General features: G+C 38.3%; 1 protein-coding gene across 1 annotated transcript in view; it reads left to right on the top strand.

The window, feature by feature from the left end:
• The window catches only part of LOC115225697, a 426,722-nt gene that overhangs the window by 385,199 nt on the left and 20,225 nt on the right, over window positions 1-21,298 (top strand). The gene's annotated exons all lie outside the window — the stretch shown is intronic.

Genomic DNA, 21,298 nt, shown 5'->3' on the forward strand with positions numbered 1-21,298 from the left:
AATACGGCTACGCATTTTGCCCGGCGTGCTAACGTTTCTGCCAGCTCGCATATACCTATACATATATACACATATACATACATATATATTTACATATATATATAGTGAAGGCACATGGCTCAGTGGTTACAGCATTGAGCTTACAATTGTGAGGTTGTGAGCTCGAGACTGAAACAAGCAAAAGATGAAAGTTAAATAACAAAATTCAAATGTCACAACAAATTGTTTCATAACTTAAAAACATGTAAATATTTTAAAATTACCTATTGTTAAATCAAAACTTCATCAAACTATTTCTCCGTCATTTCTGACTTTATTCATTCCTTATCTTTTCCTCTTGTATTGGTATCATGCTATGTAGTCTGTATGTTTGGTAGAATGATACATTAAGGGGCTTTTTTTTATGAGAACTACCAGAATACTTGAATCTATATATTGTAACTTAAATATATATATATATACACACACACACACACACAGTAAATGTCCTTTGAAAATAATTTTATGGCTTCCAGTAAAACCCCAATTTAAATTCACTTTCTTTAGTCGATACAACAAATAGTGTATATGGAAAAATTAAGTAGTTCTTTTAGATTTATGTGAAGATGGCATCAATAGTTGACTTGTTTGCCCCCTATTTATGAATCTCTAATTCTTTCCGATAACGATTTATTGCTATAATTACATGTACTTTAGGTTTTAGGCTTTGTTTATAATTCGGTTTATTTTCTGAAAATCACTCCAAAGCATGAGATATTTCATTAAGTCTTTTAGTTAAGGCTTTCTGTCATGAAACCCAGTTTTGGTGGTGTTGGTGGTGGGGAGTCTCATCTTTGGAATCTAAACTAGACTCTTGTTGTTTGTTAATGTTTTCTGGTCTTCATACAATAAATTCTGACTTAAAACTCCACCAATTTCTTCAAATTTTATCTACAATCTGTAGAAAACCATTGCAAAAGAGAATGTTTCATTTTCTATCATTTGTTTCTTTTAACTGCTTTTGGATATAGTTTTCCAAATTCCCAAAAGGCATAGAAGGTTCTAATTCTTCTAGAATTCTTTAACCAACTGCTGTTCATCATAAATCACTTTAATTAATTATTCTTCTGAGACAATATATCTTGAATGTAGAAAGAAATTCCTGACAATAGGCTGTAGTAATGAAGTCCTGTTTGGTGAAATGTGAACAATTTCCGCAGGTATACATGTTTGGATTAAAGTGAAATTTGGATAATGACCAGCAGTCCACAATAATGTTTGGCAGTAGACTAGAAATATTTAACAAACCATTCAGCAAACAGATCCTGTATAACCCAGGTTTGTTGTTTCAGTTCCCATTGGAAATGCCAGCAGAATTTGGAGATGCCTTTTAGTGTTCTTTCAACAAGTTCCAAGTCTCCACTAATATTTGATATCAACAACAATATTTTCCCATTTCATTTCTCTTTTGAAATGGAAGTTTCAGAAAAAATCCATTTCGAAATCTCTCATATCCACATATTCATCTCCATTAAAAATTAGTTTTGGTTGATTTAATACTAACCTTCAAAGATCCCTTCTTCATAATCCAGGTTTTAATGCCAAAGAGAAGAATGCTTCCATCCCTCTCTCTCTCTTTATATATATATATATACAGAATCCCTGAAGAAGGCGAGTCATATAACTGAAATACTTGATTAATCAATGTTGTGGAAGTTGTTACAAACACTCGAGGACTGTCCTTTGTGTATGAGGAAGTGTTTCCATACAAGAATGAATAAAAGATTTATAAAAAGGATGAAAGCAGTGAAGGGAAACATAATGATGAGCTCAGAAGAGAGAACCAGCTTTCATAGTGGTGCATTTAGGGAGAGATCTAAAATTATAATCAATACAAAAAGTTTAACCTAAAATTGGACATAAAAACAGGAATATTATCAGAGTATGTGTAGGGGTGGGGGTGGGGGGTTAATGGAAAGGAGTTTAGTTTTTACAGAGTTGAAAGTAATGAAAGATAGAACTCTGCCATTAGTCATCAAATGGAGATGACACTGAAGAGAACCAACTATTTCCTCATCATCTCCGTGAACACCCCCATCATCATCATCATCACCACCACCACCACCACCGCCACTCTGATCAAATAAGACTTCAAATTCAAGCAAGGAATACAAAGTGTAATCAATAAGGTCTGAAAGATCATGAATGAATAATCTGAGGTGGCTGGGGCATGTCAGGAGAATGGATGACCATCGAATCCCGAAGCAACTGCTCTCTGGAGAACTGGCCCAGGGCAAGAGACCAAGAGGAAGACCAAAACTGAGGTATAAGGAGACTTGCAAAACTAGTTTGTCCAAGTGTGAGGTGGATGTCAGCACCTGGGAAAAGAGGGCAGAGGACAGAACAACATGGGGGACTGTGGTGAAGGAAGGAACTGCTTCAATAGGGAGCAGCTACAGAAACAAACAAGTTTAGAAGCATCAGTGGTGAAAGGAAAACAACAGAAATGCAGAGCACTGAGAGCCACCCTCTTGGTATTCAAGTACTGTGACAGAAGCTGCACCTCAATCATAGGAAAAATCCATGATGAAAGAAGCTGCAAGAAAGGGAGCCCCTGATATGTTCAATTAAGTGACCTCTAAGCTAAATTGACCGTCTGCATAGACGAAAAGGGCCAGAGCATCTTATACAGTTCTCTGGATATATTACTATATCTAATAGATGTATGTAAAATATATACACACATATTTTATTTAGACACACACTTCATATATTTCCCTTGATATATATGACTGCATTTCTCAGCTGTGTGTAAAATATATACACATATTTTATCTATATATATACTCACATTTTGTTATGGTTAGCAATTATGCATTTAATGTACACACACATATTCTATATTGACATATGAATATATTTCCTGAGATATATATTACTGTTACACACATATTTTATTCATTTCTCTAGATATATTACTATGGTTAACGGTTGTGTATAAAATATATACACACATATGCTCCCGTCATCTGAAATATATTGGGAATAAATCCCCAGTTGTAGAGTTTGAGCCATTATCTCTAAATAGGAATATAAGAATATCATAGGTATTGGAATTCTTGAGAAAATTCAGTTAACTATCGAGGGAAATATATATATATATGTCTTGTTTTATTTCTGTGTCCTTTAAAATTTGCATTATTTGCTATATTAATATATTTCTACATCTGAATTTTGATTTCATTCTATATTCACTCTCTCTTTCTCTCTCTTTCTCTCTCATTCACGAGATGAAAATTAACCACATCATCATCATCATCATGTCCAACTTTATCCGCTGAGTTCAAATTCCGCTGGGGTCGACTTTGCCATTCATCCTTTTGGGATTGATAAAACAAGTACCAGCTGAGCCCTAGGGCCGATGTAATTGACTTATCCCCCCTCCTCCAAAATTGCTGCTCTTGTGGTAAAATTTGAAACCATTATTATTATTATTATTATTATTATTATTATTATTATCATTGTCATCATTCTTGTTTGACTTGAAGGCTAAAAGACATTGATTAAAATATCCTTTTTATTTATATTAATTACCATAGATTTTCTTCGTCTCCTTCCCCTTATTCCACCTGATCATCATCATCACCTCCACCACCACCACCACCTTTATCATCATCATTATCATCATTGTTGTCATTGTCATCGTAATCATTATCAACAACAACACTGCCATCAATTTTGAGAACTTATTCAAGAGATCCATTGCAGGAGCCTCTATATGGATACTTGGCCTTCTGGAAACAGCAGCCAAATACCTTTCAAATCATATTTCGCTGTCTTAAAGAAGGAAGGAAATATTGCAATTCATAGTCCTAGATATACATTGCCTTTGAAAAAGATGGGTTGGTTAAGACATAAATACTATTGATCAGAATAAGCCTTGGGTTGAAGAACATCATCAACCACTAGTGGTTGTTCAATCTGCAAGAAATAGCAGCCAGATCCTCCTCAAATCTCATACGCTTGAAAAATAAGAGAAACATTTGTTAATAGAATACCACAATGCCCTTAAAATGTTGGCGATGGTCATCGTTGGATTACGTTTGATCATTGATTTACTCAACCAGAAGTGACCTAGGGCCAAGCAGTAGCAGCAGCAACAATAACGACTTGTGTTTTTCTTTGATTATTTTTTTGTTCTATTTACATGAGGCAGTTTTAGCATGGAACAGGGAAAGAAAAAGGAATAGTGCTGGTTCAAATCCTGCTGAGGTTGGCTTTACCTATCATGCTTTTGGGATTGATAAAGTATAGTACCAGTCATGTACTGGGGTTGATTTAATTAACTAAACATTCCCATTAAACTTGTCTGATCACACAATGTTCAAAATTGTTATATTTTTGGTATTATTATTATTATCATCATTATTTTAAGATGGCAAACTGGCTGAATTATGAGCATGCCGGGCAAAATGATTCGTGGCATTTCATATGTCTTTACATTCTGAGTTCAAATTCCATGGAGGTCAACTTTGCATTTTATCACTTCAAGAGTCAATGAAACAAGTACCTGTTGAATACTGGGGTCGATGGACTCAACTTATCCCCTCCCCTAAAATTGCTGGCTTTGGACCAAAATTTAAAACCATAATTAATATCATTGTTTTAAGGCGGCAGATTGGCAAAATCATTAGCACACCTGGCAAAATGCTTAGCAGTATTTCGTCCATCTTTTCAATCATCATCATCATCATTTAACGTCCGTTTTCCATGCTAGCATGGGTTGGATGGTTTGACCGGGGTCTGGGAATCCAGGAGGCTGCACCAGGCTCCTGTCTGATTTGGCTGTGTTTCTACAGCTGGATGCCCTTCCTAATGCCAACCACTCTGTGAGTGTAGTGGGTGCTTTTTACATGCCACCAGCACAGGTGCCAGAGGAGGCTGGCAATGGCCACGATCAGTTGGTGCTTTTTACGTGCCACCGGCATGGAAGCCAGTCAAGGTGGCACTGGCATTGGCCATATTTGGATGGTGCTTTTTGGGTGCTTTTTATGTGCCACCGGTAAGGTGCCAGGGGAAGCTGGCAATGGTCATGATCGGTTGGTGCTTTTTATGTGCCACCAGCATGGAAGCCAGTCAAGACGGCGCTGGCATTGGCCACGTTTGGTAGTGCTTTTTATGTGCTACCAGCACGTAATCCTACTGAGGTCAGCTTTGCCTTTCATCCTTTTGGGGTCGATAAATTAAGAACCAGTTGAGCACTGGGGTCGATGTAATCAACTTACTCCCTCCCCCGAAATTGCTGGCCTTGTGCCAAAATTTGAAATCATTGTTATTGCTGTTGTTGTTAATACTTTGCTGTTATTCGATGGTGGATCAGTTTAATTGTTTCCTATCAAACCTCAATCCATAATCTAAGATGTGAAGAATCTTTTGTTTCATCTCCTTTGATGCTGTTCATGTCTATTCTTACTTTTGAAGACTTTTTATTATTGTTGTTGTTGTGGCGGTGTTGGTGATGGTGGTGGCTGAGGGGGAGATAATTGTTGTTGAAACAAATAAACAAGGTTTTGGAAGTTCCAACACTTCCCCCTCAACCACCACCACTACTACTACTACTAATAATAATAATAATAATACTTCCACTTTCACTTTCACTATGTGGTGAGCTGCCAGAATTGTTGTTACAGCCAACAAAAATACTCAGCAGCATTTCATCTATCTTCATATTCTGAGTTCAAATTCTGCTAAGGTCGACTTTCATCGTTTTGGGGGTTGATAAAATAAAGACTGGGGTCAGTGTAATTTCAGGCCCTGTGCCAATAGTAGAAATTATTATTACCTCTGCTTTAGTGAAGGTAGAGGTATTGTTTTCAGTTGAGTTCGCTTATTTGTTTGTCTGTGGACAAGATATCTCAAGAACTGCTGCATGGATTTGGATGAAACTATCAAAGATGTTTGGCCTTGGGACTGGCACCAACTAATTAGATTTTGGGATCGATATGGTACTGGACAAGGATTCTGGATTATTTTTCAGGTTTTTTTTACTTAATTTTTGAGAGCGGTCAGGTTCGTATTTAGTATTTTCGTTTTTGAGAGCAGTCGAGTTTATTTCAGATATTCTCATTTTAAAAATCATCTTTGGCTAATCATTTAGAGGACATTGGTGTTGCCTTGGCAGAGGTTTGTGCTCTTGTTATTATTATTTTTACTTTTAATCTGCTTGTTTGTTACAGTCACTTGCCGACACACACCCAGTGTCCTGGGGCGAGTGAAGAATAAGAGATGATACAGTATGACTGAAAGCTTGGGGAGGGGAAGTAGCAAAATATCTTCATGTAATACAACACAGACATTTAAATTAATAAGGTTTTTCTAAGGATGTGTGCAGTACTTGTCAGTACAATCTTTTGGATTTCTCTGAGACAAGGTTCTCCTGTGATCTTATCTAAATGTTTCTGACATCCCTTTTTTTATCATACCTAGGGCACCTACAATAACAGGAACAGCTCTTTCTTTAAGATGCTGCATCTTTCGTATTTCAATTTCCAGGTCGTTATATTTACTTAGTTTATCAAATTCCTTGACAGATATTTTTTTTTAACATCTATTTGTCTACAAGTATTTTCTTCTATGTCTCTAATAATTATATCTGATCAATTAGCCTGGATCATTCTGTCAGTTTTCACTGGAAAATCTCAGAGGATAGTGATATTTTTTCCTTCAACGATATTATTATTACTATTATTATTATTGTTAAGGCTGCAAGCTATCAGAATTGTTAGCATGCTGGGTGAAATGCTTAGTAGTTTTTCATCTGTTTTTACATTCTGAGTTCAAATTCTGCCAAGGTCAACTTTGCCTTATCAGGGGCAATAAATTGAGTACCTTTGTAACACTGGTGTTGATGTAATCAACTTCTCCCTTGCCCCAATATGTCTGCCCTTGTGGTAAAATTTGAAACCATTATGATTATTATTATTATTATTCTATGTTTGACTTTTGCTTTATATTTGTACAAGTTGGCTCCGAGTCTCACCCAGAGACCTCAAGAGGCAATAGGTTGGAAGTTCGTATTGTTGTTATGCCTAGTGTGCCATATATTTGGTTTTGTATTTAGTGTTGTACTAGTGAATGCCTAAAAAAAAAGAAAAAAAAAAGTTATGTTTGTTTTAAAACTTGAGGTTACATAGAAAGTATTTTGCCTAGGATATGAGCAGTTCCCATGAGCACTATCTTTTGAATTTCTGCCATTTTGGGGTTTCCTGGTATCTGAGTTAGGTAGCGATCACCCCCTTATTATTATTATTATTATTCAGTAGTCTTATTTTTCCACGTGCATTCACTGCACTACCAAGCACAGCTCTGTATGCCTTGAGTATGTGCTGTGGTTTGTTCTGATGCTCTTATGGTTATTGTATTGAAAGTGTTTTACGTAGGATGTGTGCGGTACCTAGTAGTGCAATTTTCTGTATGTTATATAGATTTGTTAGTCCTGGTGTTTTTGTTATGTATTTGTCTGAATAATTTTTTATCATACCTAATGCACCTACTATGATAGGAATTGTTTCTGCTTTTAAACTCCACTTTCAAGTTACCTCTATTTCCAGTTCTTTGTATTTTGAAAGTTTCTCCATTTCTTTTAGAGAAATGTTGTCATCTGTTGGTATTGATACATCAATTAGAAAGCATTTTTTTCTTCATGATCTCTGACAACCACATCTGGCCTATTGTCCTTAATTTCTCTATCTCTGTATATTGGCATATCACATTATATTATTGCTTTCTCATTTTCTGTGACCCTTCTTCTTCTTCTCTTCTTCTTCTTCTTCTTCTTCTTCTTCTTCTTCTTCTTCTCCTCCTCCTCCTCCTCCTCCTCCTCCTCCTCCTCCTCCTCCTATTCTTATTCTCCACTTCCTCCTCCTGTTAGCCACTACACTTACATAAGAGATAATTGCTACTTTCTTCTTTCCTACAGATTCTGAGTCTGTTGATCTTTGTCTTTATCAGATTTCTCCTAATACTTTGTTCCTGAGTGGCTATAATTAGCACTTCAGTCTCTCATTCCAGATTTCTCTCTGTCATCCGTGGTCAACATTCTGTATTTCCATCATCCTTGGTTTGTTACATGAATTGGCCATAAAGTTCAATTTCCTTACCCCTGCTTTCTCTCTTCTTCTCTTCATCAATTTTTCTCCTGTTTCCATAACTTTTTGGACATCATTAGCTACCAACAGTATTCTTTATTCACTCCTCACTCTATAATTTTTCAACCCCAATGTCATGGTACTAACGGTGTCTTCTGCATTTAGTAACCCTATGCCACTTTTCTTTCTTGGTAGAATGAATCTGTTAGTATTAATTTTAGGGTGGTGTGCATTGTGAACAGCTTTCTAGTTCTTCCATCCAAGATCTGTAGCTTTGTCCATTATAGAAAAGGAGCAGAGTATCTTAACACTGGCATAGTCCATGTATTTATAGCTTTAATGGTGTTCCCTCCATTTAAGTTTGTCTTGAGCATCTTCCTAATTCTCCTCTTGTACTCTTTAGAGATTTCTCTTTCCGTTACCCTATTGTCTTGCAGCATTCCTAGCTTTTTGTGTCCCTCATTACTCCGGCAATTTAATGATGTCATGATAATTTTGTACCACCAGAGTTTATCTTCTGATCTCCCTTCAGATGTACATATCCCAAATTAGTTTTATATACTTTCAGAATACTCTTGGATCAAAGAATACAGGTCTTTCTCATTTTATCTTGTATATAGTTTGATGTCATCTGTATAAAGCAGGTGGCTTATTTTCACCATGGTTTTGGTAAACTAATAGGCAGGCCTAGATTTTCTCAGCATACTTGTACAAGGCATTGATGCAAAGATGAAGAGTAGTGGAGAGAGGGAGTCTCCCAGAAAAACGCCTGTGCATCTCTTTGTGTTTCCTAGGAATTCATTTGTGCATGTCAGCTCTACTTCCCGCACACTCATCACTTGTTCAAAAAAGTTTTTTTATCTTCTCATTGATTCCCAATGTCCCTAGACACTCCAAGAGCCAGCAGTACAAAACATTGTCTTAAGCCTTCCTATAATCTACCCAAAACAACAGCTAAATTCTTTTATTTATTCATGCCTCATTTAGTATCCTACTATCAATATACAGCAGATCATCAGTTCTTCATGACTTCTTGTCTGCTTCTTTTTTGCAAATCTGGCAACAAATTCTCCCTTCCCAGAAAGTTATATCTACTTCATCCGCTACAAGGCCAATTAATAACTTCCAAAGTAATGATAAACATGGAATAAATCCACAGTTGCTAATTCTCTTCAGTGTATCAACACTTTAGTCATACATGCTGGCATTCCATTTCTTGGAAGACTTTTTGGCATCATCTGGTCCAAGAGCAGTTTGTTATTCTCTTAATCATTTCTTTCACTTTTTTATCCATAATTGTTTTATTTTCCTATTTCATTCCATCTTCCATTTCTCTTTAAAATTCCCATAATCAATCTGCATTTATATGATGTTGGACATGTTTGCTCCAGATTTCTACCCTCAGTTTTCTTGCCACTTCAGCATTTTGCATGATTCTCTTCCTTGTTGTTCAGTTGTTTATAGAATTTTCTTTCATTGTTCTTTAAAGAGTTTATTCTTATTTCTTTATTGCCCACAGGGGGCTAAACATAGAGGGGACAAACTAGGACAGACAAAGAGATTAAATCGATTAGATTGACCCCAGTGCGTAACTGGTACTTAATTTATTGACTCCGAAAGGATGAAAGGCAAAGTCGACTCATATTGTAACAGCAGACGAAATACCGCAAAGCATTTCGCCCAGTGTGCTAACGTTTCTGCCTGCTCGCAGCCTTCTTTGAAGAGTCTTTTCTGCTGGTACTGATTTGTTCTCTATTGGTACGCATGTGTGTGTGTGTTTGTTTACCTGACACTTCTTTGACATTTTTGCCTTAACTCTTATTTATCTACCTGCAGTCCTTTGCGTTTCATGTACTTCCTTTATAGTTCATCCCCATGTCTTTCCTTCACCCTCTTCATTTCTATGATTGCCTGTATCCATTCAAGATCTCTCTTGAGCTGTTCAATCTGGTTCTCATCTCAGGTATTCACTCCCACCGTGGGACTTTTTCCTTTGTTTTTCTTTGTCTTTCAATCCCCCAAATTTGCACATTGACAGAAGCTTTGCAGTATATAAGGTCGTGTATCTTCAATCTAGATTTTCTTGACAGTTCAACCATCTTTTTTACTATTTAGTTTTTCTTTTCTAATTCCTTTCAGGAGTGACAGTCTCTTGTTTTCACTATTTCATGTCTTATATATAAGGATAAGATCATTATTTAAATACCGATCTTATCAGGTGGCCAGCATGGGAATAAAAACCTTCAAAGGTAATAATTATTATTAAAATTATAATTTAGGGTATCTAAGAGATACCATCACGCTGGAAATAGCAGCCAAAACTTGACTCTAAAACCACATTAAATGTTCATACAGCACCAAGAGAGAAGACAAAGAGACAAAATAAACTAGCAAAAAAGTTACTGGATAATTCCAGATCCCGGATTTCTGGCTCTGCATAAGAAATGCTCTGCCTTCATCAGTGGAATATACTCAGGTAGCACATAAATACAAATATATATATATATTTATATATATATATATATATACATACAACATATGAATACTAACATATATGAACGTATACATACATATATATGCATGTATGCACACGACCAGTTTAAATTTAAACTCTACTTATGTAGGAGCTAGAAATCCAGGATCTGGAATTATCCAGTAATTTTTTTGCTAGCTTTTTTGTCTCTTTCTCGTCTCTCCTGGTGCTGTATGAACATTTAATGTGGTTTTAGAGTCAAGTTTTGGCTGCTATTTCCAGCACGTTGGTATGTCTTAGATACCGTAAATTATAAGTTTATATACATACATACATACATACATATATATATATATATATATATATATATATATATATATATATATGTATATGTGTGTGTGTGTGTGTGTGTGTATATAATGTAAACAGCATCTACAAATAATTAGCTAAATGCTTGTGTTTGCGAACAAAATAGGAAAAAGATTCAATAGACAAAGGCTGAAGTTATAGTTTTTATGGTGGCAATCTAGAACTTCACAAGTTTCACTTAATACTTTTATGTCCCTCATCTCACCATCAATACATACATACATATATGCATGCATACATACATACATACATACATATATATTCATACACACATACTCTCATATGAATACGCATATAAACTTCCGAATATGTATAGAAATATATTTACACACACAAATGCATCCAAACACTCAAGCACATAAACATGTCCCCCCACCACACACACACACACACACACACACACACACAACATACCGGTTATTGGTATCTAATCAAAGACTCTGACCATGTTACTGCTGTTCTTCTAATCTAACTGATACCATTATCTTTGACCACAGCATTAGAACCTAATTTTATAAGACTGCTTCTTTTATGATTTCGGTAAAATGCCAACTAGTACTTGTACACGGAGAAACCATTCTGCGCCCTAACCCTTCCTTTTACCCTTAACGAGTGCCAATTCCAACATTATTTCTCAAGTTCAAATACAATTTTGTTTATATCTAATGTTTTTTATAGTGTTATCCACAGAGTGATTATTTATATTGGTGTGTGTGTGTATATATGCGTATATATAGGATATATGTATATATATGATATATGTATATATATGTAATATATGTATATATATATGATATATATATATATATATATCATATATATATGTATATATATATGATATATGATATATATATGTATATATATATGATATATGATATATATATATATATATATATGATATATATGATATATGATATATATGATATATATATGATATATGATATATATATGATATATGATATATATATATGATATATGTATATATATATGATATATATATAATATATATATGGTGTATATACATGTGTGTATATACATATTAACACACACACACAAACACACATATATCAGATTGGAGCCTGGTGCAGCTGCTGACTTTCCAGATCTCAGGCAAACTGTCCAACCCATGCCACATTCACACACACTTGCCTTCACTCTCTCTCTCTCTCTCTCTCTCCTCTCTCTCTCTCTCTCTCTCACACACACACACACATGTATTTACATCAACTGGTTTCAGTAATGTAACTGCAGCTCATCTGAGCCATCATCTTTGAAAATGTTTTAAGTTGATTCCAGTCGTGTCTGACTCCTATTTCATTAACCTTGGACAAGGGGCCTGGTGCAAGAACGATTTCAACTCAGAACCAAATGTAAGGAAGAACATAGTTGAGTGAGAGTGTGTGTGCTTGGAGTACTGGAATATAATCTCTGTTATATGTGTGTGTGTGGTAAGAAGCTTTCTTCCCAACTACATGGTTCTGGGTTCAGTCCTACTGCATGGCACCTTGGGCAAGTGTCTTCTACTATAGCCTCGGGCTGACCAAAGCCTTGTGAGTGAATTTAGTAGAGAGAAACTGAAAGAAGCCTTTCGTATGTGTGTGTGTGTGTGTGTGTTTGTCCCCCACCCTCCCATCGCTTGACAACCTTTGTTTACATCCCTGTAACCTAGCTGTTCAGCAAAAGAGACTGATAGAATAAGTACTAGGCTTACAAAGAATAAATCCTGTGGTCAATTTGTTCAACTAAAGGTGGTGCTCCAGCATGACCACAGTCAAATGACTGAAACCAGTAAAAGAGTATATATATGTGTGCATAGGTGTAGGCATGGCTGTGAAGTTAGAAGCTTGCTTTCTAACCACATGGTTCTGGGTTCAGTCTCACTGCATGGAATCTTAGGCAAGAGTCTTCTACTCTTGCCTCAGGCTGACCAAAGCCTTGTGAGTGGATTTGATAGATGGAAACTGAAATAAGCCTATCATATATATATATGTATGCGTGTGTGCATTTTTGTGTTTGTTTGTCCCCTACCACCACAAGACAACCAGTGCTGGTGTGTTTACATCCCCATCCCCCAGTGGCTCAGCAGAAGAGACTATTAGCATAAGTACTAAGCTTAAAATAATAAGTCCTAGTGTCGATTTCTTAGACTAAAACCCTTCAACACAGCATGGTCGCAGTCAAAGGACTAAAACACACACACACACACACATGTAAAATCAATTAAAACAGTGCAGTTACCTTGCAATGAGGAGTGGAAAATCCAACGTTTCAGATAAAGTTCTTTTTCAGTTGGAAAGTCAGAAGGAGTGAAATGAAAGAAATAAAGAAGAGTTTTAAATAATTTAAGTTTAAATAAAATGGTTGCAACTGATAAGGCCAAGACAGAAAGTTCCAATGGCTGCAGACACAGAAATCTTTTGTTTTAAATTAAATTTGAATATTGCAAGCAATATGGTGCAAGCCAAGAAAGATGGGAAAAGATAGCAAAGATAGCTATTCATAGTATTGGGTTGTCCGGAAAGTTGGTGCCGATTTATAGTAGCTTACCTTTCAACTTATAGTTGAGTCCATAAAATAGTATTTGACTACACCTCCATTTAGAGCACAGTTTAAGCTATCTTTTCGTGGAAGAAGGTTTATGTTCCTATAACCTGTGTTAATTCTGTAACCCTTTAAAATGGACGATAAGAAAGTTCATTTTCGGCACTTGATGCTTTGGGAACCAGACAAAAATTGCTGCAGCTCGGCTGGGATGTGTTACCCGACCTTCCATATTCACCAGATATTGCTCCTTCGGATTTCCGCTTATTCAGGTTTCTGTAGAATAGTCTTAATGGTAAAACTTTCAATTCCTTGGATGACATAAAAAGATACCTTGATGAATTCTTTGCCATGAAACCACCTCAATTGTGGGAAGAGGGTATTTTCAAGTCAAAGGAAAGATGGAGACGCATTGTGCAACAAAATGGTTCATATTTGGTTGATTAAAAATGTAATGACAAGTATTTATTGACCTTTTTCTTTCCTTTAAAAATCAGCATGAACTTTCTGGACAACCCAATATTAAGACACTTAAGATTAGGCACAGCAAAAGAGATAATTTAGACAGTAAATATGATCAGACATTATACATGAATGGTATATATATATGAACGGTGTATATATCTGAGGAGATGCAATGGCCCAGTGGTTAGGGCAGCGGACTTGTGGTCATAGGATTACGGTTTTGATTTCCAGAGCAGGCGTTGTGAGTGTTTATTGAGCAAAAACACCTAAAGCTCCATGAGGATCCAGCAGGGGGTGGTGGTGAACCACAGCTTTCTCTCACTTATTTTTCCTGTCTCTGTTGTACCTGTATTTTGAAGGGCCAGCCTTGTCACACTCTGTGTCACGCTGAATCTCCCCAAGAACTATGTTAAGGGTACACATATCTGTTGAGTGCTCAGCCACTTGTATGTTAATTTCATGAGCAGGCTGTTCCATTGATCGGATCAACTGGAACCCACGTCGTTGTAACAGACAAAGTGCCATGAGAGAGAGAGAGAGAGATAAAGATGCTGGCAAGAGTGATGTTTTGTTTTAATTTATTGATCCTAAAATATGAACAAAATTTACCTTGGTGAAATTTGAACTCAGAGCACAGAGATCTGGAATGACTACAGCAAACCAATCTATCTGATGCAACTTGGTTAGTGTGTGTGTGTGTGTGTGTGTGTGTGTGTGTGTGTGTTGTAAGTTGGCAGAGGGTGAGAGAGATAATGAAACACTAAATTATTTAGATTTACTATATTGTGGAGAAGACACAGCCAACCCCTGGGCGGTTGTGGTGTTCGTGGTGGTGGTGGTGGTGGCAGCGGTTGTGACTGTACTGGCAGTGATGGGGATGGGCACAGCGGTGCTGCTGCTCCTGATGATGATGATGATGGTGTTTTTATCCTGTTGTATGTTTATGACTTTACATGTAAAAACCAACAAAATTAATCAATACATACTCGTTGGAAAGTATGTAGAGACAATACTGTACATACACATACACACACTCACACACATACACATACACATGTATATACATATAAATATACGTAAATATATATGCGTGTGTGTGTGTTTACGTATAAAATAATCTAAACATGTTTTTGTACTACAAAATATAAAAATGTGTATATATATATATATATATATCCCTGCATGCATACATACATACAAACATACATACATACATACAGATAGATAGATAAACTGATACACTCACACGGACAAATATTTCCACACACACACATATTTATATACATATGTGTGTGTGTGTGTGTCTGTAAGTCATGTTTTAGTTTAATTAGCTTACAATATAGCTTTCTCATAAAATCATGTTTTTTGAGTGATCAAACAACTCGGAATATCTATTAACTGCTGGGATTTATTTGTTTTTCCTCATTTTAAGTTGTTCTGTTTGTATTGTTTTACAACCTGTGTAGCCAGTATCAGAACCAATGGAAATGAAATTCTTGTCTAATCTCAATGAGTCGAGCTTTCGGTCACACACGTGGCTATCCTCAGGGGGAAATTTTTGATTAAACACTATAACACTATGTCAATAAATGCAAACATAGAAATATGGGACAACTACCCACTGGCTTGGGCAGTAAAATACCCATTGGTTTGTGCAGTAAAACACCCACTGCATTGGGCAGTAAAATTTCATTTCAACATGTATGAAGGGTGCCAAAAAGTTACTGGCTTTGGGTAACAGAGAATAAAGGAAGATCGGTTAATTATGACTTTACTCAACAAATTCCCCTCTCAGATTCACACACTTATTGCAGTGGTCCTTCAGTTTCTTTAAAGTTCCTGTCTCTAAGAATCATAAAATTGTAAAAGAAATTGGAAGGTTGGGCCTCCAGCCAAGCCTTTCGTGATACCCTTAGAGACAGGAACTTTTCAGTAAACCATCATATGTAGCTTTTGCCTTCATTGAAACTCCTGCAACTCAGACTCTTTCTGTCTCTTTTACTTCCAGTTAAATTCTATTATAGTTTATATATCCATACAGATGTACAAACATTCTGTATATATATATATATCTTTCTGTATATCCATCTGTCACTTGCCTCAATGGGTCTTCACAAGCAGAGTTTCGACATGCCACCGGCACTGGTAGCACATCCGCAATTTCCATTGATCGATTTCGATTCTGATCCTCACTTGCCTCAACACGTCTTCACAAGTAGAGTTTTGTGTCCCAAGAAGGGAAGGTATGCATACGTAGGCTGGCTCCATCCCATGTAGAAGGCCACGGGTTGTGGACTCACTTGTCCTGCCGGGTCTTCTCGCGCACAGCACACTTCCAGAGGTCTCGGTCTCTAGTCATTTCCTCAGTGAGACCTAAAGTTCGAAGGTCGTGCTTCACCACCTCGTCCAGGTTTTCCTGGGTCTGCCTCTTCCACAGGTTCCCTCAACCGCTAGGGTGTGGCACTTTTTCACACAACTATCTTCATCCATTCTCGCCACATGACCATACCAGCGCAAACGTCTCTCTTGCACACCACAACTGATGCTTCTTAGGTCCAGCTTTTCTCTCAAGGTACTTACACTCTGCCGAGTGTGAGTACCGGCATTACACATCCATCGGAGCATACTGGCTTCATTTCTAGCAAGCTTACGCATATCCTCAGCAGTCACGGCCCATGTTTCACTGCCATGTAGCATGGCTGTTCGTACACACGCATCATACAGTCTGCCTTTCACTCTGTGCGAGAGGCCTTTTGTCACCAGCAGAGGTAAGAGCTCTCTGAACTTTGCCCAAGCTATTCTTACTCTAGCAGTTACACTTTCAGCACACCCACCCCCGCTGCTGACTGGTCACCTAGGTAACGGAAACTATCAACTATTTCTAGTTTTTCTCCCTGGAAAGTGACGGAGGTTGGTCTCAGAGCATTTTCAGTGTTTATTGTTCCTGAGCATCTGCCACATACAAAAACCATCTTCCTAGTTAGCCTTCCTTTGATATTGCTGCATCTCTTATGTGTCCATAGCTTACACTTGGTGCATCTTATAGAGTTTCTACCTACACCTTTTCTACAGATCGAGCAGGGCCATCTACCTGAAGGTGTTTGTGATTTGTCTACTTCCTACTGATTACGACTTTGGTTTTAGCTAGATTGACTCTGAGGCCCTTCGATTCAAATCCTTGTTTCCACACCTGAAACTTCTCCTCCAGTTCTGATAGCGACTCAGCAATTAGAGCAAGGTCATCAGCATAGAGGAGCTCCCAAGGGCATCCTGTCTTGAATTCCTCCGTTATTGCCTGGAGGACTATGATAAATAGGAGGGGGCTGAGTACTGAGCCTTGGTGGACCCCTACCTCTACCCGGAATTCTTCACTGTACTCATTTCCAACCCTCACCCTACTAGCGGCGTCCCTATACATGGCCCGCACAGCTCTCACTAACCATTCATCTATCCCTAGTTTTCTCATTGCCCACCAGATAAGGGATCGGGGGACCCTGTCGAAGGCTTTCTCATGTCAACAAAAGCCAGGTACAGGGGCTTATCTTTGGCTAGGTATTTCTCCTGCAGCTGCCTTACCAGGAATATAGCATCAGTAGTACTTTTCCCTGGCACCAACCCAAACTGCATCTCATCTAAACTAACTCTCTCTCTAATTAGTTGGGCTATGACCCTCTCCATAACCTTCATCACCTGGTCCAACAGCTTGATACCTCTGTAGTTATTTGTATCTAGGGCATCACAATACCTTTGTAGCAGTTGACTATTATACTGCTACACCAGTCATTGGGTATGACCCCTTTGTGTATCACCTGATTAACTATATGGGTGACTAGGCTATAGCCGACACTACCAGACATTTTGAGCATCTCTGCAGTGATTCCTGATGGGCCTGGGGCTTTCCCTGTCTTCATGCTTCTAATTGCCTTAGCTACCACAGAACTATCAACTCGGATAGCTGGTCCCTCTGTTGGGTCAACATTCGGCAGACTCTCTTTATCCCATTCATTTTCTTCATTCAGCAACCTTTCATAGTGGCATCTCCAAACCTCTCTCTTCGCATCCTCATTTAGCGCAAGTGAACCATCTTCCATGCGAACACACTTCTCTCCTACCACATCACGATTCTCTCTCAAACACTGTCTTGCAACACGAAACACCTCCAGTCTTTGGTCCTCACGGCACAGAACATTGGCTAATTTTTCTTATCTGCTTCCCCTCTGGCTAAATAACCTGTCTCCTAGCTTCTCTTTTGGCAGTCTGATACAATTCCCTGCTACCCCCATTTTTCCAGACCTTCCAAGCCTGTCTCTTTTCTCTAATAGCCCTGTCTACAATATTGTTCCACCACCACGTTATTCTAGGTCGAGAGGGGACTTTGCACCAGCCACAGATCTGGTCAGTGGCTCTCAGCAGGTTTTCCCTTAGAAACGTCCAGCTGTCTTCTACCCCCTGTGATGCTCTATCCCCTTCTACTTCGTCAGAGGCTTCAAGTAATATGTCCCTAAATCTCTGTCCATTTGCAGGATCTTTAAGCTTCCAGATCCTTCTTCTCCATATTTGTCGTCTTCTGGTTGTCCTCCTAGTCCTGATCCTAAAGTCACTAACTACCAGTCTATGTTGTGGGGTACATTCTTCACCTGGGAAGGTTTTGGCATTTATAAGCAGCCATCTCTCCCTTTGCCTTGTAAGGATGTAGTCAATTTGGCTGGTATGTTGGCCCGATTGGTAAGTGACTAGGTGGCTGGTAGGTTTCCTGAAGTTAGTGTTGCAAATCATAAGATTATTTGCATCGCAGAACTCCAGCAGCCTGGTTCCCTCCTCGTTGCGGGAGCCATAGCCATAGCCTCCATGTATGCCATGGAAGCCCCCAGCATGTCGTCCAACGTGACATTGAAGTCACCAGCCACAAAGATAAGGTCTCTGTCGTCGTCAATGAGGTAGTCTGCAGTAGTAGAGTGTCATAGAATCAGTCTTTCTGTCCATCGGGTAGCCCCGACTGAGGAGCATAGGCTGATATAATGGTTGCTAAACTATGATGAAGCACTAATCTAATCTTAAGTATTCTGTCACTTACTCTGATTACCTCAATTACTTTATCTACCCATTTCTCAGCGATAAGTATACCCACGCCACCAACCCCGTCAGTGTTCCCTGCCCAGAAAATCTTGTACCTGCGTTCCTTGCCTGTGAGGAACCTAGCTCCTCTCTCTCCACCTTATTTCTTGCATGCAACATATATCCACACATCTCCGTTCAAGCATCTCGACTATCTCACCAGACCTACCTTTCAGAGTGCCAACGTTGAGGGTGCCAACCCTGAGGGTGTGGAAGGCATGGGCTCTAGAGACCCTGGGACGGTGGACAGTAGCTTCGTGTGTAGTACTGAAAAGAAAGCTCGCATTTGGCAGAATTCATGTGCAAGAAATGAAGTAGTAAAGTAGCCTTCAGTACAACCTGCATAACGCTAGCCTTTCATATTTTGCACTGTATGAACATTACCTTACATAGGTTGAGACTAGGGGTAGGGAGGGGTATGGATGGTGAGAGCATTTGCAGTCTTCATGGGAAGCAACCCCGGAATGGAAGAGAATAGGAACTTCCGGCATGCGTGGTGGGGGTGGGAGGGCGGGTGCTAGCTGAGTAAAGAGGTTCTGTTAATCGTGAGCTAGCAAATGGGTTTGTATGAATCGGGAGACAATACTAATTGAAAAATTGAAAAGTCAGAGTGGCTATGAACCTGGAGACAAGTCTAAACGAAAAAAAAAAAAAAATGTTGAGCTAGACAGGGTAATGAGGGAATACTGAAAGAATGAGTGACAATACAATGAGATGGAAATTGAAGAATAGAGAAAGAATAAGGATAAGTGCAAGAAAGAAGGTAGTCGTAGCGAGGTTGGACGATTCACTTAACTTTTAGCCATTCATGATCTGTGCGTATTCTTTAGATATTTTGAAGCGAGTGGGGTTAACGATAAATGCGATGGCTCTGTTACGTATGGCGATGATGGTTTTGGGGAGGGGGGGCATAGAGGACCATGGCGATGATGGTTATGGGAAGGGGGGACATAGCGAGAGAGAGATACGGTTAGTTAGAGAGAGAGGTCAAGGGACAGTGACAATAAGCGGTGTGGAGGTTGTGAGGGGAATTTGACTGGGGACGGCATTGTCGATAAATAAACATTAGATAAATAGGTTTGAAAATCAGAAAAATCAGAGGGAATATCATTATTGATAGCTAATATAACACCGTAGCTGAGTAAAGAGGTTCTGTTAATCGTGAGCTAGCAAATGGGTTTGTATGAATCGGGAGACAATACTAATTGAAAAATTGAAAAATCAGAGTGGCTATGAACCTGGAGACAAGTCTAAACGAAAAAAAAAAAAAAAAAATGTTTGAGCTAGACAGGGTAATGAGGGAATACTGAAAGAATGAGTGACAATACAATGAGATGGAAATTGAAGAATAGAGAAAGAATAAGGATAAGTGCAAGAAAGAAGGTAGTCGTAGCGAGGTTGGACGATTCACTTAACTTTTAGCCATTCATGATCTGTGCGTATTCTTTAGATATTTTGAAGCGACAACATGCAATTTCACATCAGGAGTTTTGCAAAATGAATTGATAAATGTGTATATATATATAATGGAAATATTAAAATTACTAAGTCTCTCTAAAAGAGAACAACGGCAGCGTTCCCGGAAAATATTAGTTATCGCCATACTAATATGGCATTCTTATAAAAATAAGAATAAAGCTGTCCGCTTATTAGCTCCATGAGGCCATCGCCTTAAGTTAGCTATTTGATACACAAACTGTATCCATATAACCTTTGAACAAGGGAGGTCAGTCGCTCCACACTACTTGGCCGGCAGCTACAGACGCGTTTCGGGGTATTGCCCCTTTTCAATGCAGCGTAGCCAAACCAGTAGCTGCCGGCCAAGTAGTGTGGAGCGACTGACCTCCCTTGTTCAAAGGTTATATGGATACAGTTTGTGTATCAAATAGCTAACTTAAGGCGATGGCCTCATGGAGCTAATAAGCGGACAGCTTTATTCTTATTTTTATAAGAATGCCATATTAGTATGGCGATAACTAATATTTTCCGGGAACGCTGCCGTTGTTCTCTTTTAGAGAGACTTAGTAATTTTAATATTTCTATTATTGAAAACAAGTGGATGTATTCCACCGAAGCTAGGTAAATAAAACCTTTGAACAGAGATTGTCAGAAGCGACACCTACTGGTCTGGCTACGCTGCATTGAAAAGGGGGAATACCCCGAAACGCGTCTGTAGCTGCCGGCCAAGTAGTGTGGAGCGACTGACCTC

Source organism: Octopus sinensis, linkage group LG28 (assembly GCF_006345805.1).
Source record: "Octopus sinensis linkage group LG28, ASM634580v1, whole genome shotgun sequence".
NCBI classification, from domain to species: domain Eukaryota; kingdom Metazoa; phylum Mollusca; class Cephalopoda; order Octopoda; family Octopodidae; genus Octopus; species Octopus sinensis.